The sequence below is a fragment of the Thermobia domestica genome, chromosome 12 (genome assembly GCF_964235325.1).
Source record: "Thermobia domestica chromosome 12, izTheDome1.hap1.1, whole genome shotgun sequence".
NCBI lineage: Eukaryota > Metazoa > Arthropoda > Insecta > Zygentoma > Lepismatidae > Thermobia > Thermobia domestica.
In genome coordinates, this window is record NC_137465.1 from 55090553 (window position 1) to 55104404 (window position 13852).

The following is a 13852-nucleotide window of genomic DNA, read 5'->3' on the forward strand; positions in this document are numbered from 1 at the left end:
ATTTTTAGCAAATTGAAAAGACTGTAATTTTCTGTATATTCCAGCCACACTAGCATTATTCCCAAAATAATTTTACGAAATGGAAAGAACTTTTGTCACTGACTGTACAATCCACTCGAAAATCATAAATATTCGAAACAAATTCATTATTGAAAATGACAAAACAATTCTGATCATTTATCGTGACACAGTGTTGTCACACTTGGTGCAATTGTACCAAATTCAGCACTTTGTCATTCAACGGCCCATTTTCATCCCCTTTTGTGAAAAAGTTGGTACAATTGTACCCAATTGTACCCAATGTAACAAATACTTCTCACATTTTCAAAAATGTCAATAAGACTTTTCCTACATTTTACAGTACTCATACTGTGTGTTGGACTCTTAAAAAATGCTGTTGGACATTCATTCTTTGACGTTGCATCGCTTAACTCTAGAAACTATACCAGGAAATAAATGACGATACATTGGCGCATCCGAGCCCCGTATGAACTAGACGAGAAAGTAACAGTGTTGTGGAAATATATTCTTAAAATAATAATAATAATAATAATAATAATAATAATAATAATAATAATAATAATAATAATAATAACACACAAATACGTTGAACCAAGTGTAGAATATTCTGAAGAAAACCAGCCTATGCTCAAATAAGTCTATAATTTATGCGTCGTTGCAAAGATTTTACACCAAACGAAAATAGCACGAAAAATATATTGACATAATTCCTGCCTTACCGCGGTAAGTTGTTTCTAATTACGCCATATTGACGTATATAAAGATACCCGAACATTTCTCCGTTTTATAGATCTGTATCGACGCGTTGATTTGGACCCTTGAAAGAGGGGGGGGGAGGTCTAGAAATTTACTTATTTTAGTTTCGTGTTACAGAGTCATGTATTACACTGGAATAAATTCAACCCTTTTTGTTTCAATTTGGTACTATTTTTCAGCTCCCTTCAGACCTAGGACTGTGGCAACACTGTCCTGACATGATTGCTTTATTACCTTTCTCATTTCATAGCATTTACAGCACCGTTCTTGACGCTACATTGTCAGAATTTGTCATAATCAGAGAAAAATGTACATGTGTAATGTCGCTTTCTTTGTGGTTAATTATTTCAGCAATATGGCGCTAACCAACATTCATTATATTAGCAGCTGTTGTCATCAGAAAAAGTTCAAGATTTTTCTGTACCAACTCGCTAGAGTCCTGACGAATGCATAGGGAATTGATTTGCGTATTAAGATGCACGTAAAAACTCACACTTAAAGACCGTTTTTTACAAGCCTATATCTGAGGCAATAAGGTGTTAACCAACATTTTAACAAAATAACAAAAAATAAACTCGTTTCTTACCTCAGAGTCGGTGCTGTTGTTGCTTGACACTCCAAACACATACTCTGGGTCATCAAAGCTGTTTTCACCGAGTAGGGAGCCATCTTCTTCATCAGAAACACTAATATGTGCGGAGGTGCTCTGCATAACATTCTCGATAACTGACATTTTCCTGTGGCTTAACACCTTGTTGCACACATCTTTCCGCTTGTACGTTTCTTCTCAAGAAGGATATCACGTGATTGCGCGCGATGACGACACAGCACAAGCACCATCTTTTGATGAATGAAGCAGACCTTCATGCCTAATGTAGTACACTGTTTATCTCAATTTTGACAAAAGTGAGGGTTAGCTCCTTATTGCACCGAGCCCTTCATATATATATATATATATATATATATATATATATATATATATATATATATATATAATTATATAATTTTCAGATGGTTAAGTCTCTGTGGTGCTCGATGGTAGTTCCGCTTAGCTGCTTCGCCTCTGCTAAAAATTTTGTGCTTCTGGATATACTAAAAAATTCGTTTTCTGGATGGTCACGATGTTCGTATGAATCTCAGGTTGTTTCTTTTTCACAACTGTTCGAAGTTTTCCATTAATAGGCTTTTATGTAACTCATCGTTTGCCCTTAAAGAGGAATATACATATATATGATGAATATGTTCTAAGATATGATGTGAGGTTTCCCTCCTTAATTGTTGGGTGATATTATTTAATGCTCTGCGTAAGCTATTTTTGTAATGTCCCCTCTTTATTTTTTTGCAATAACTTACAATCTGTCCTTTCACCTCACTTTCCCGGGTGGTCATGAATAATAAAATAAATATTGTGGCACTACTCGTTTTTCAAGTTAATAATTAAGTATAATTTCAATTTTATTTTTAATCAATGTTCATGTTGTAAGGATCGCATATTATAAAACATTAAGGTTAAGGTAATTAAGTGTTACGAATCTGATATAATGCAAGCTGCAGAATGTTATTATTCAAGAGTCAGCATAATGTTGTAAATAGAATGTTAATAAAATGTCTTCGTTGAGAGTCTGGCAATGCAGGAAGGTAATGCAGACAATGCGTCAATCCGTGCATTAGCCAAATTCTGTACATTGTAAAAAGAGAAACTGTAAGCTTTCACACATTTCACAAAATCACGGATATGAGGAAATTGCTTAGAATCGAGAAATCAGAGTGTGTCGAGAGTTGCAGTTTTTGAGTCTTGACGCATGGAAGGAATTTGTTTTTCCACGTGAAAAGGGGTCACACGTGCCGTCCAGCAGACGACAGGAGTTGGACCAGGTTGAACAAAACTGGAGGACAAGAGAGCTTCAGGATAGAGTCCCGGAGAGTGTCTGGTAGATCAGCAGTCCCGGAGAGAGTTTTGAAACAGCTTTTAGAATCGGCTACAAGTAATTGTTAGTAGTCTTCATAATTAAGTCTTTGAGAGTTTAGTCAAAGATAGCCGGACAGTCAAATGACGGTCAACGGACAGTCATCATAGAATACGTTATTCGATCCACGTAGAACGTCGAGTCAACATAAGCATTTGGGAGAATTCCATAACTCAATGCTCGTCCACACCAACCAGTAATTGGGAGCGTCAACTTGGAGGATCTACATCCAACACCGAGGTCATCATTGGAGCATCATTAGAACCATCAGGTATGTGTTACTTCTACTCAGGGCTCAAAGGCTCAATACTCGATCATAGCAATACTCGTCTGGCAAATATTCCAATTATCCGTTATTAACACATCACAAACGCTTGCAGTCATAAACTCTTATTTATGGGAAATATAGTTGTTATTAATCAGATGAAGTTAAGGTTTTCTTATTTGGAGTAATCCCCATTTGGTAAACCTCTTGCATATGAATATTAAATCATTCCCACTCATTCTAGATGGTGAGTGGAAGGCACTCAGTTTCACTCTAAAAAGCATCTCCAAATCAGGCACAGAGTGACTGGGTTGTCATGTTGGAGACGCTGGTGGCTTACGCCTTTGTAAAGGTCTCAGTGGATTTAGAAAATTTAATTCCCTCCCATCCCACCCCTTCATGTTGAAGATGATAGTGGATTACGCATTTGTAGAGATTTCAGTAAAACTCAGTAAAATTCTTGTAGATTAATAAGTTAAGTAAAATTAAATCCCACCCTCCCACCCTCGCTAATGTCAAATTTGAAGATTACTTCTTTGAGTTTAATAGTTGAAGTAATTATAAATAATTCCCACCGAGCCACACTTAGGAATGTTATGAGAAGTACAATAGTTATTATTTTTTAAGCCCACGTGACTACGTAAATTTATAGTACAGTGATGAGTGAGTACCAGTCACGAGTTCGATTCTCGGCTGAGTTATAGTGATGTGTTCTACTGATATTTTTATTAGTATAACGAATAACGTTCAAAGAACACAGTAATTTTATGGTGGTGTGGTCTACAATATTTAAGTATTTTATGACATATTTAATGATAATTTATTACATCATTATAGTAAGTAAAATAATAATAAACGTAGTGAAATGTTTTGTAAGAAATTCATGAATGCGTAGAGCGAGAGAGCGGAGTGAATCCTGCATAGCGAACGCAAGATTATCGCGCAAGCCACTAGAGACGAAGGTTGCCGATTGGAGACGACGGTACACGAACGCTCAGTGTATGAGAGTAACTGTTTTAATTCTTCGCTCTGATTCAAGGTTGGACGGAGAGCAGAAAATAATAATAAAATCACACCAGTTATTTTGCGCTAGAGTAATAACAACTTATAGTAGACTTAAAATTAGTCAATCCATTCCTGAGTTAATAGTTAATTGCGAGTAGTAGTATTAAGAACATAAAATGTTATCTTTGAAGAACAACCATAGGGTTCATTATCCCGTGCTAAAGGATAATGGTAAGCCCGCTACAATGTTTAGTAAATCCAGATATTACTATCTAGATTTGGGAGTTCTCAAACATTTTGTAGAATATAGTCCTACCTATGATGAAAATAAAGAACAAACGTTCAGGAGTAACGTACTTGGGTTAAGGTATAAGAACTATTATTTAATACAATTTCACGAGAAGAATTTTAGTTTAGATGACTTAGTGGAATTAGGATTTAAAAGGCATTTTATGTCTGTATTAACTGGAATAGCAGAAACTAATACTTTAGTACGTAGTTCCGTATTCTTTGCGATCAAAGATGAACAATTGAAGTATAAGATATGTGCTTTGTTCAGTTCTGGAGCTAGCCAGGAGTTAGTTAACGATTGGCTAAACCGTTTCAGAAACAGGTTTGAATGTACTCAAGCAGTAAAGATTTCGGACTTCATAACTACGTTGTCGCAGTTCGAAAAACAAGCTAAGATTGTGATAGCTAGCGATAAATCAGTGTTAGATTTAGCGGCTTTTGCCTCATTGTTCAAACAAAGAACGCCATGGTTATCTGGTTAAAGATGATGACGTAAAATAAGAAAGTTGTACAGAGTATATTATTATTATTAGTTATATATATATATAGGGTAAGAATAGGAATATTAGTAATTATCAATATTTTCTTTTAAGTGATTATTTAGGTTAATGATTTAGTTGTAGAAAGTGAGTAATTTGTTTTGGTAATAGGAAATACGCGTATATGTTAATTTGTAGTAGTGTTATTATTAGCGATAAAGAAGTAGAAATCTGACTATCTTTTTATTTTTTAGTGAATTATGTCTTTAAGATATATAGTGTTTAATTTAGTGACGTAATGAATAGATTAAAATTAGGAAAGACTATGGAAAAAAAAAGAAAATGAATATATGAATGATTTTGTAATTAGTTTTGTTTTAGGAAAAGTAGATTTAAGAAGGCAAGAATGAAAAAAAACAAGAAAAATGAATCATGCGATTGAAATAGATGTAAGCTAGACGTATAAGTTAAAATTAGAACCCTGAAAATTAGGCGAACCTTTCATTAGGGGAAACTCTAATCAGGAAGGAAATCCCATTCTCTTCGAGTTGAATTGGGCGATTACTAAACTTCGATGAGAATATTTTATTTATCAAGCCACATAAGTCTTCCGTGATTGTTGAAAGAGACACAGGTGTTGACTCGTACATCACGCGCAAAGCAGTGAAAAATTTTTTTGGTGGAGATATCCTTCATTTTTAGCAAATCCCTTAGTGTTAATTAAAATTAAGTAGTGTTAAATTAGTAAGTAGATAATTCTGTATCCTTGCGTGTAGAAATAGGATAGTCAGAATAATTATAGATGTTAGGAGAGCATCTGGAATAGGTAAGAGTAGAATATGTTGATATTCTAGCGGTTATAATATAAGAAGTAAGTCTAGTTTAAACATTTCATTTGTATTGGTTTGAAAGAAAGAGGAAAAGAGTTTGCTAGTTGGAATGTGAGTAGCGAGAAGAAGGAAATTTTAGTAGTAAAAAATAGATTTTAGAGAAGTAGAAAAGTGAACATACGATAGACGTAAAAATAAGTAAACAAAGATAGATAACATAGACATAAATAAATAATAAATGTGAAGATGGAGAAGACGAGTGTTTTAATAAATAGTAAATAAAGAATTATTAATAAATAAGAATAGAAGAATATTAATAAATAGTGAATATTGAATATATATATAGAAGATAAATTGCATGCATCGTCGAAGGACATTTATAGAAATAAATGCATATTAAGCGCTAGAGTACTCAGATAAGAAGTATAAGAATAGGATATAGTAGAATTAAGCGCTAGAAAATAGAAATAAGAAAATGTTTTCGGGGACAAGCAGATGTTGTTTTCTTGCAAAGAGTTGCCCTGAACAGTTATAGTACGTTTCGAGTTGGACAAGTGAAGCAGTTATAATACTCACTTCGAGGTATTCCTTCTCACAGTTATAGGCCCTGTCGGCATTATTTAATAATATAATAAGTTAATAATTTAATATAGTAATAAGAATAATAATAAGTATAGAGAATATTAATTTAATAAATGAATAGATGAGTAATAATGTAATAATTAATAATGAAATAATAATAAATATTTTTGACCTAATGACATTGTTGTGGGAATGGCCACCCAGGACGAAATAGTTAGGCAATAACTAAATAAATAATAATAAAATAAATACGAAGTCTATGATTATAAATCTATCAAAATAGATCAATAGTTACGTCTACAATTTTGAAAAAAAACAACGTCACGAAGCTTTTATTAAATTAATTTGAGTATAGAGAAGAATCGAAATTTTTGAAAAAAAAAGAGTCAGATTTAAAAAAAACATGTAGATAGTTAATAGTAAATGTGGTAGCTGTAGCCAAATTTTGATTGGGATATACGGCTAGGCAGGCAGCCGTATTTAACAACCAAGGCCTCATCAGATTTCAAGGAAATGTGAAATCTATCAATTTCCCCGAATCTCAATCAATTTTTGTATATAGTTATCGAGCGTTAGGAATAATAATAATAATAATAGTTATAGGTTAGATATAGGTAAATAAACATAGTGTTTAAATATATATATATATCCGTGTTTAAATATGGAAAATTTTGTGCTCACCCACATATAATAATCCATTGTGTAGTCCATTATATAATCCATTGTTTATGTCCTTGAAGTAATTTATATTCACTTAGTAATATTTTCACTTGATAATATTTTACACTACAATATAATAAAAAGAAAGCCAGATCGAGTATAGCAAGATTAAGTAGTAGCATGAATTCTGAATTTGAGTAGCACTAGTGGAGTGTGTAATATCACGCATGTACATCTCATAAGATGGAATAATTTTGGTATAACCGATAGACATTCGACAAGGGAAGAAAAATTCCGACACAACTTGTGATGTCATAGTGCTGTAAAAACACAATAATTTTGGCGAAATAACTAAAATTTCGTAGTGCGTATTAACAGCCAGTGTTCACCAAACCGAACCGACGCGCAAACAGATTTCTTCGAGAGGAAATAATCTTAACCTTGATTGAATAGTGCTGAAACAGCGGTTGCCAAGCTGGAGCTAGTGCAGTGTAGCAAACGCCCTTCAACAAAATTTTATTTCCTCAACATTAAAATTTCAGTATTCAGTTTTATGATAAAAATAAAATCAATTATATTTTCATTTTATTTTAAAGTGCTACGATAATAATATCAGTGTAATATGTTTTAATAATGTGTTAAAAGTTTTGTCTTCTAGATTTTCATGTATATGACAATGGAAATGAACGATCGTCACCCATTACTAATACGGCCAATAAATGCGTCAGTTGGCACGTATGGACAGCAAAAGTGATGGAAAATTTTTGTAATAAGAAACCTAAAAGCGTTGTTGCGAGGATATATAGCAATGCAGAGTATCTGTAAATGTACATATATGTAATTTTTGCACAGAGTACTTGTGTTAATGTGATGACCAAATAATTCTCTGACAGCTCACTAGATGTCGTGAGCGTATACTTTTGTGAATACAGTTTTTGAAGTTTTTGCTTCGTATAATGTTATTAATTAGGAAAATGATTAAAGATTAAAAATATATTTATAACATTAATGTTTTAGGTGAAGGAAAATTAATTATTGTTTACATTACTATTTTATATGTACACATGTCCTACTCAATTTCAAATTCATATTTATGTTTCATTACTCATTTTATATTGTATATTGTACAGGGAGTTCATAAAATATCGCCCTCTTACGAGGTCTACCTTGGTTTGCGGAGCAACCAAGATTTTAAGGGGGGACATGTGGCACTACTCGTTTTTCAAGTTAATAATTAAGTATAATTTCAATTTTATTTTTAATAAATGTTCATGTAGCAAGGATCGCATATTATAAAACATTAAGGTTAAGGTAATTAAGTGTTACGAATCTGATATAATGCAAGCTGCAGAATGTTATTATTCAAGAGTCAGCATAATGTTGTAAATAGAATGTTAATAAAATGTCTTCGTTGAGAGTCTGGCAATGCAGGAAGGTAATGCAGACAATGCGTCAATCCGTGCATTAGCCAAATTCTGTACATTGTAAAAAGAGAAACTGTAAGCTTTCACACATTTCACAAAATCACGGATATGAGGAAATTGCTTAGAATCGAGAAATCAGAGTGTGTCGAGAGTTGCAGTTTTTGAGTCTTGACACATGGAAGGAATTTGTTTTTCCACGTGAAAAGGGGTCACACGTGCCGTCCAGCAGACGACAGGAGTTGGACCAGGTTGAACAAAACTGGAGGACAAGAGAGCTTCAGGATAGAGTCCCGGAGAGTGTCTGGTAGATCAGCAGTCCCGGAGAGAGTTTGAAACAGCTTTTAGAATCGGCTACAAGTAATTGTTAGTAGTCTTCATAATTAAGTCTTTGAGAGTTTAGTCAAAGATAGCCGGACAGTCAAATGACGGTCAACGGACAGTCATCATAGAATACGTTATTCGATCCACGTAGAACGTCGAGTCAACATAAGCATTTGGGAGAATTCCATAACTCAATGCTCGTCCACACCAACCAGTAATTGGGAGCGTCAACTTGGAGGATCTACATCCAACACCGAGATCATCATTGGAGCATCATTAGAACCATCAGGTATGTGTTACTTCTACTCAGGGCTCAAAGGCTCAATACTCGATCATAGCAATACTCGTCTGGCAAATATTCCAATTATCCGTTATTAACACATCACAAACGCTTGCAGTCATAAACTCTTATTTATGGGAAATATAGTTGATATTAATCAGATGAAGTTAAGGTTTTCTTATTTGGAGTAATCCCCATTTGGTAAACCTCTTGCATATGAATATTAAATCATTCCCACTCATTCTAGATGGTGAGTGGAAGGCAGTCAGTTTCACTCTAAAAAGCATCCCCAAATCAGGCACAGAGTGACTGGGTTGTCAATATTTAAGGTTGGTTTCCTTCTAACTTAGTCAGGCAGGTCAAGTCGAGTGACAAGAGAGTGTTACAAATGAACTATTACAATGTAAAAGTTTAGTTGTAACACTCAAAGACGCCGTTTATTTTATTCTACAAATCTCGACAATTTAAAATGTACTCGTCGTAAGTAGTTTATATTTCATTAAGTTTACATGTATTGTGTCATTTATTTCTTTGTCTATGATACATCAAAGACATCAAGACTTTCTAATATATCAAATCTCGACCATTTAAAATGTATTAGATTCTTAAATCTAGTAATGTAATACATCTAATAATCTCTTCTTTCATTGTGCGAAGTAACGAATTATTTTCGCGTTGTTCTTGCATAGTATATTTGTATTTTCCTCTGAGAAGACAACTGAGCAACATGTATATTTGTAAAAAAAAGTAAGGAAAGAAAGAGAGACGAACTAGAGTCATAGGGTTTTTTCAAAAAAAATTAAGAGCCTCAAAAAATAACAGAAATACAAATATACAATAATAATAATAACAATAATATATGTTTAATTATGTTGGAAAACAAAAAGAAGGAGTCCCAGGCCTGGGTATAATTTTATTTATGTGTGTGTTAAGATTTTATACCTCTTCTTATTTCGGTGTACCATCTATAGTAATGTTAAAAGCACAGTTACGTTATTTGATGTGTAAATATTTTGCGAGTTTGTGATATTTTTGTTCGTTGTTTTTAGTTTATAATTTTTAGACTAGTTTTATGACTTGAAAATCTTGTAGTTATAATTTTCTGCCTAACTTGTTAGAATTCTTCTTTTTTCATAACTGATGATACTCCAGGAACATTATTTCTTTCAAGCCACCTAAACTTCGTCTTGTGTGGCACTCGGGAGCAATGTTCGATGTAGCAGATCAGTGTTCCAGAAACTACAGATTTGCCTTTTCCTTTTTCATTTTACGTTTTGAAATCCGTCGCGTGCAATTTTTATTACTCTCCTATGCAAGCTGGCCACTAAAAAGAACGAATTGGTAAATTTTGTGTAGCTGTCTACCTACCGGAGTGAATGTGATAAAAAAAATATTTTAATATATGAAGTTCAGTTTTGTAGTTCACCATCAAAGAAGGTAGAACACCCTCCCCTCCTTTCTTCCCTTCGTGTAGAGTGGTGTTTACATGTTAGAGCCTAATTACATAATGCCACTGGTTGCAGCTTCTCCATTTCTACTTTCAAATTTTCCAGTTTGCCCGCACGTCGTAGAGTTCTTACATTCCAGGTTCCTATGCTGTAATGAAAGTTATTATTATTTTCGTCTTTGATGATTCTTCAGTGTGTAGTCCCCACCCGGAGAGCCGAACGGCGGACTATTTTATCTCCGAAATGTTTTACCTCAGGAAGTATATCCCATCTTAAAAACATTGATAATTAGTTGAGTGTTGGTGATTGTTCGAACTTTTCTTTGTCTTTTCATGAACTGCGTTTTAGACCGCCTCACAAACTCTGCACGTGTGTGTCATTGTTTGAAATGAAGTGCTCACTAATCTTTAATTGGGCACTTTCTGCATCTGCGCTTTCATTGAGCGAGGCGAAGCTAATAAACTGTATATAGAAACGATGTCTCTTTTTCAGAACTGCTCCAAGTTTTCCATTAATAGGTTTTTATGTAACTCCTCGTTTGATCTTAAAGAGAAATATATATATGATGAATATGTTCTAAGATATGAAGTGAGGTCTCCCTCCTTAATTGTTGGGTGATATTATTTAATGCTCTGCGTAAGCTATTTTCGTAATGTTCCCTCTTTATTCTTTTGCAATAACTTACAATTTGTCCTTTCACCTCACTTCCCCGGGTGGTCATAAATAATTAAATAAATATTTACGGTTGGGTTCCTGTACACTGTATATGCAGACATCGGGAGCGTACATGAGACTACGTCAGTTGTACCTGTTCTGTATGCTTTACTGCCAGATAAAATGGAGATCACCTCCAATCAACTGTTCTCTTTTCTTAAAGTTTGGGTTGGAGACCCAAAAGTGTGCAAATTAGATTTTGAAACTGCAACAATGAATGCACTTCACGCTTCATTCCCACACGCTGAAATATCAGGTTGTAACTTCTACTTCGCCCAGAGCATATGGAGAAAAGTGCAAAGTCTTGGCCTTGTAGAAGACTACACTAACAACGAGGAGGTGTATCGACATATCCGGATGTGTGCTGCATTTTCCCTAATACCCCTAGAATATACTGATGATAGCTGCCTACTTATTATGGAGGACTGCCCACCTGGGACCAAGCTTGAACCGTTTAATGATTATTTTGTCGGACAGTGGCTAGAAAATCCTGCCATTAAAAGAAGTACTTGGAACTGCAGTGCTGAGAGACACAGGACCAACAATGTACTGGAAGGATGGAATCGCAAATTGAACGCTACAATATCTAAACGTTCGCCGCACATACTTACTTTGGTAAAGGTGCTGAAGGAAGACGCTAAATTTAGTTTCCATGCCTTTACGAGACACCAAGTGCAAGGTATACCGCAAAAGAGAAGGAAAGTATCTTCCATAAAGCTTGACGAAAGAATACAACGAATTCTCGAGAATCTGAGAAGAGACTGTGATTTAAAAAAATGTATCAGAAGTTTGAGTTTATGTACAAAAGTTGGAATAGTTGATAAAGAAGAAAAGGGACATGCTGTTGGATTTTGTAAATAATTAATGTTTATAATCATAATCATTATGACGTGCGACGGGCAAGTGACAAGGTTCCTATTGGAACCACCTAGAAGTATGGATCGAATATGATGTAAAGATAAATCATTGCGTTTCTTCCATGTTTTCAGACGGCAAAATGAGCGTTCGAATTACTGAAGAATTTCAATTGTTTGTGTAGATTTGCAAGAATACTCCTTTCATCAGAATCTTGTTTTGTTTCTTGTATTTCGTCCCAGTTTTGTGAGTTTTGTGACACGCATAAATGTAACAAGGTTCTATTTCTTAAATCATAAATTTGCTTTGTTTCTTGTGTTTCAGATGATTGCCTTGCTTTAAAAATTGCTTGGAAAATTACTCCCACCCCTTCAAGGTCAAATCTAGATGCAGGTGCGTGGCAACGGACACGCTGTCATAGACAGATAAATATGCGATACGGTAACCGTGGCAAGTAACACGAAATTCCAATAGTGGCAAGTAACACCGTGGCAAGTAACACGCAGACGTTCACAGGCACATACCACAGCTACGCACATGATACTGTAACTTGGATTTTATCCGCTTGGATTTTGTCCGTCTTACCAGAATTTAGCTTGGATTTTGTCCTCTTGGATTTTGTCCGCTTGGATTTTGTCCTCTTGGATTTTGTCCGGTTGGATTTTGTCCTACACTCAGAACACTGTGTACTAATACCACACTTTTATGAGGTTGAAAATTAATATGCCACTAAACGTTTATCTTGCCGAATGCAGAACGTTAAAAAATGCTTAATGACGAACGCAAAGATATACGGTTACTACAAACAAGTTTAATTTATGACCAAACATGTCTTGAGAATGTAAACCGTGTCATCTTTCAGGTACTGTGAGCTGAAGCATCCTGGAAATAAACTACTGGAAATCCGAATGAAATTTTGTTGTGACTTGACTTGATATGAGGCCGAAGTAAGTTTGTTTTCTGCTAGTTTCAATTCTAATGTCCCGATCTGAGGTCATGTGGTTGGGAACCCACTTTAAACTGTAGGTCCACGTCTCATACAGCCTCGCTGCTGAAAATCAAATCAAATGCAAATTGTAATGTCAAACAGCTTTCTTGCAACTGAGTCAATCAATTTTTCATTTCTCTGGGGGTACTTTTAAAAAATTATCTTTCGAAATACACATGTGCATGATACTGCTAATAACAGCACTGTATCATGGTCTTTTTACTGGGAAGAACAAATAATATCCAAAATTTTTTATGACACATGACGAAATAGTTATTCTTCTTACAGCTTATTTTCAACGAACTGAAAAAGTTCGTTACTGATTTCTCTCTCTCTCTCTCTCTCTCTCTCTCTCTCTATGTGTGTGTGTGTGTGTGTGTTTCTGTTATTTGCGAATTTTCCAATTTAAAGACCTAGATTCGATAGAGCATCAAAAATTATCTGAGAAAATGATGGAAGTATTCATGTCACTCTTACCGTTCCCGAGATGTTGGCCAAAAAATTGCCTATTTCAGGAGATTTAAGGACCATATTTCTATAACCGTAAATCATAGAGAAATGATATTTTTTTGATTTTTTTTTAATTTTAAGCCCTCCATTTTTAGTATGTCTTCGTAAAACAATATATCATAGAACGTTTCAACAGAACTCTTCAACAAAAGATGTAAAAAAATTTAGTACTCAAGGAAATTATAAATGGATAGATATATTACAATAATTGTTTAATAAGTATAATAATAAAATATATAGAACAATGGGTATAAAGCCTGTAGAAGTTAATAAGAAAAATATTTTTTTCAAATTCGTTCTGGCAATGCTCTTGTAGCATTCTCAACAGGTTTTTAATGTGCAATTTCATTCCCATTCCAAGATGGGAGCAAGCCGTAGAAGGTAACGCCTTCTCTTGGGTCAAAAAGCTTATTATTGCCATATAATATACGTATATAAGTTCCGATGTGCACAAAA

The 13852-nt window shown here is 34.3% G+C and overlaps 1 protein-coding gene across 1 annotated transcript in view; it reads right to left on the reverse strand.

Annotated features, from left to right (window-relative positions):
- The window catches only part of LOC145666457 (uncharacterized), a 314168-nt gene extending 306934 nt beyond the window's left edge, over positions 1–7234 (reverse strand). Inside the window, exon 1 of the mRNA XM_081733693.1 lies at positions 6878–7234. The gene's annotated coding sequence lies outside the window, so the exon portion shown is untranslated. The remainder of the gene's footprint in view (positions 1–6877) is intronic.
- Positions 7235–13852: the final 6618 nt, after the last annotated feature.